Genomic DNA, 4,671 nt, shown 5'->3' with positions numbered 1-4,671 from the left:
TTACCTGTTGTATGCTGTCTACTGCGTAGATGTTGGCTGCCAAGTCGTAAGAATTTCGCTGCGCTGAAGCAATTTGGTGTATGCGACAACAAACACTTTTGACTTTGACTTTGACTTGACTTGACTTGTGTGTGTGTATAGGTGAGTGTGTGTGTGTGTGTCTCTGTGTGTGTGTGTGTGTCTCTGTGTGTGTGTGTGTGTGTGTGTGTGTGTGTGTGTGTGTGTGTGTGCAGGGGCAACATCTACCTGTATGAAACCTGTCGGCCGACTCCCCCCCCCCCTACCCCCTCACAGGCTCAGAGGCGACGCAACACATCCCACATCAGCCCCCCCACACACACACACATCCACACACACATCCCACATCAGCCCCCCCACACACATCCACACCAGCCCCCCCACACACATCCACACACACATCCCACATCAGCCCCCCCCCCCCACACACATCCACATCAGCCCCCCCCCCCCCCCCCCACATCCACACCCACATCAGCCCCCCCACACACACACACACACATCAGCCCCCCCCCCCCACACATCCACATCCACATCAGCCCCCCCACACACATCCACACACCCACATCAGCCCCCCCCCCCCCCCCCCACATCCACACCCACATCAGCCCCCCCCACACACACACACATCCACATCAGCCCCCCCACACACACATCCACATCCACATCAGCCCCCCCACACACACATCCACATCAGCCCCCCCACACACACACACACATCAGCCCCCCCCCCACACACACACCCACATCAGCCCCCCCACACACACATCCCACACCCACATCAGCCCCCCCACACACACACACCCACATCAGCCCCCACACACACACACACCCACATCAGCCCCCCCACACACACACACACCCACATCAGCCCCCCCCACACACACACACCCACATCAGCCCCCCCACACACACACACACCCACATCAGCCCCCCCACACACACACACCCACATCAGCCCCCCCACACACACACACACCCACATCAGCCCCCCCACACACACACACCCACATCAGCCCCCCCACACACACACACACACATCAGCCCCCCCCCACATCCACACCCACATCAGCCCCCCCACACACACACACACCCACATCAGCCCCCACACACACACACACCCACATCAGCCCCCCCACACACATCCACACCCACATCAGCCCCCCCACACACACACACACACATCAGCCCCCCCCACATCCACACACACATCAGCCCCCCCACACACACACACCCACATCAGCCCCCCCACACACATCCACACCCACATCAGCCCCCCCACACACACACACACACATCAGCCCCCCCCCCACATCCACACACACATCAGCCCCCCCCCACACACACACACACATCAGCCCCCCCACACACACACACACACATCAGCCCCCCCCCACATCCACACACACATCAGCCCCCCCCCACACACACACCCACATCAGCCCCCCCACACACACACACCCACATCAGCCCCCCCACACACACATCCACATCAGCCCCCCCACACACACACACCCACATCAGCCCCCCCCCACACACACACACACATCAGCCCCCCCACACACATCCACATCCACATCAGCCCCCCCACACACACACATCCACACCCACATCAGCCCCCCCCCCCACACACACACACACACACATCAGCCCCCCCCCACATCCACACCCACATCAGCCCCCCCCCCCCCACATCCACATCAGCCCCCACACACACATCCACATCCACATCAGCCCCCCCCCACATCCACATCCACATCAGCCCCCACACACACATCCACATCCACATCAGCCCCCCCCACATCCACATCCACATCAGCCCCCCCCCACATCCACACCCACATCCACATCAGCCCCCCCCCACATCCACATCCACATCCACATCAGCCCCCCCACACACATCCACATCCACATCCACATCAGCCCCCCCACACACATCCACACACACATCCACATCAGCCCCCCCACACACATCCACACACACATCCACATCAGCCCCCCCACACACATCCACATCCACATCCACATCAGCCCCCCCACACACACACACACACATCCACATCAGCCCCCCCCCCCCCCCACACACACACACACATCCCACATCAGCCCCCCCCCCCCCCCCCACACACACACACACATCCACATCAGCCCCCCCCCCCCCCCACACACACACACACACATCCACATCAGCCCCCCCCCCCCCCACACACACACACACACATCCACATCAGCCCCCCCCCCCCCCCACACACATCCACACACATCCACATCAGCCCCCCCCCCCCCCCACACACACACACACACATCCACATCAGCCCCCCCCCCCCCCCACACACATCCACACCCACATCAGCTGTCTTCGACCCAAGCCTGTTTCTGGACTGTGATTTCTGCCTAGCGTTGTGGAAACCTTTGCTCTGTGTGGCCAATCCGTTGCCAACCTTTTCATGTTCAGTCACGCGAGTCAAGCCAAGTCCCTTTGTACTGGTGTGTGTGTGTAGGTGTGTGAGTATGTGTGTGAGTATAGGTACTGCTGCCTGTATTCTCTCTGCCTACCTGTGTACCGACCTCTCTGCCTACCTGTGTACCGATCTCTCTGCCTACCTGTGTACCGATCTCTCTGCCTACCTGTGTACCCATCTCTCTGCCTACCTGTGTACCGATCTCTCTGCCTACCTGTGTACCGATCTCTCTGCCTACCTGTGTACCGATCTCTCTGCCTACCTGTGTACCGACCTCTCTGCCTACCTGTGTACCGACCTCTCTGGCTACCTGTGTACCGATCTCTCTGCCTACCTGTGTACCGACCTCTCTGCCTGTTTTTGGACTACTGGACTTTTGCCTGAACTTCTGCTGTGCCCTGTGCCTACCTCTGTCTGCCTGTGCCTGACCCCTGCCTGACCCCTGCCTGACTAGCGACCTTGGATTTTTGCCTGAACCTTGCCTGTTCCTCTGCTGTGACGTTTTGGATATTTCGAGTACCCTTGTTGACTCTTCTGTTGCCCACTGGGTGTCTTGCTCGACTGTTTTGGTCTTTATATTCATAACAAAAGAACACTTAAACTGTCCACCTGTTGCTTAGTCTGCTTTTGAGTTCGCTTCCTTCATCTGGCCTCAGCGGCCCTGACATGCCCGTACCATAGAACCGTACGACCAGGCCTTTATCTGGTCTAGCAGCCCTGACATGCCCGTACCATAGAACCACACGACCAGGCCTTTATCTGGCCTCAGCGGCCCTGATATGACCGTACCATAGAACCATACGACCAGGCCTTTATCTGGCCCTAACATGCCTGTACCATAGAACCGTACGACCAGGCCTTTATCTGGCCTTAGCAGCCCTGACATGACCGTACTATAGAACCGTACGACCAGGCCTTTATCTGGCCTTAGCAGCCCTGACATGACCGTACTATAGAACCGTACGACCAGGCCTTTATCTGGCCTCAGCAGCCCTGACATGACCGTACTATAGAACCGTACGACCAGGCCTTTATCTGGCCTAAGCAGCCCTGACATGACCGTACTATAGAACCGTACGACCAGGCCTTTATCTGGCCTTAGCAGCCCTGACATGACCGTACTATAGAACCGTACGACCAGGCCTTTATCTGGCCTTAGCAGCCCTGACATGACCGTACTATAGAACCGTATGACCAGGCCTTTATCTGGCCTTAGCAGCCCTGACATGACCGTACTATAGAACCGTACGACCACACCTGGGAAGGCTACTTTTGAAATGTAAATAATAGTTTACAGATGGCTAATTGCCCTGTTAAAAATGAAAGATAACGTAACTATTTTAATTGACTTCATCAAAATAATGCAACTTCTTGCCTTTGATTATTTTCGATTCCTTTTTGATTGGCAGATGAGAGGCGGTGCAAACTCCAACAAGAGGACCAATCAAAGACAATGCTGCATTAACCATGCTTTGAGTGCGTACTGCCAAAGGACTGGAGCCTGTCTAGAGGCCGACACATGCAAAGCAACAGAATGATGTGTGTGTTTGTGTGTGTGTGTGTGTGTGTGTGTGTGTGTGTGTGTGTGCGCGCGTTTGTGTGTGCTTTAAAGCTTTTCACGTACAAGAATATGTTCAGATGTAACTCCTTTGTAATCAACATTTTGATTAGTAACTGTAATTGAATTACATATTCTTTGCAGTAACTGATTCCAATTACATTTAGTACTAGTTACTCTGCCCAACCCTGCATACAATCATACAACTATAATAATATACACTATACTAATATACTAGTATTACAAATACAAACAACCACAGCCATTCTCACACGTAACACTATAACACTAACCCAGCAGTCCGTGAGATGTGAGATGTGACCCCTAACCCAGAGGCAGTCCGTGAGATGTGACCCTGACACACACCAGTCCGTGAGATGTCTGTGAGATGTGTCTGTTTCTGCTATTGAGTCCATAGCAGGACCCCCCTTTCTTCATCCTTATTGGCCCATAGCAGGAACCAACCCCCCCCACACACACACACACTTCATCCTTATTGTGTGTGTGTGTGTGTGCGCGCGTTTGTGTGTGTGTGTGTGTCTCTGTGTGTGTTTGTGTGTGTGTGTGTGTGTGTGTGTGTGTGTGTGTGTGTGTGTGTGTGTGTGTGTGTGTTTGTGTGTGTGTGTGTGTGTG

The sequence above is a fragment of the Clupea harengus genome, unplaced genomic scaffold (assembly GCF_900700415.2).
Source record: "Clupea harengus unplaced genomic scaffold, Ch_v2.0.2, whole genome shotgun sequence".
NCBI classification, from domain to species: domain Eukaryota; kingdom Metazoa; phylum Chordata; class Actinopteri; order Clupeiformes; family Clupeidae; genus Clupea; species Clupea harengus.
The sequence above is the reverse complement of the archived record's forward strand: the minus strand, read 5'-3'. Positions refer to the sequence as shown.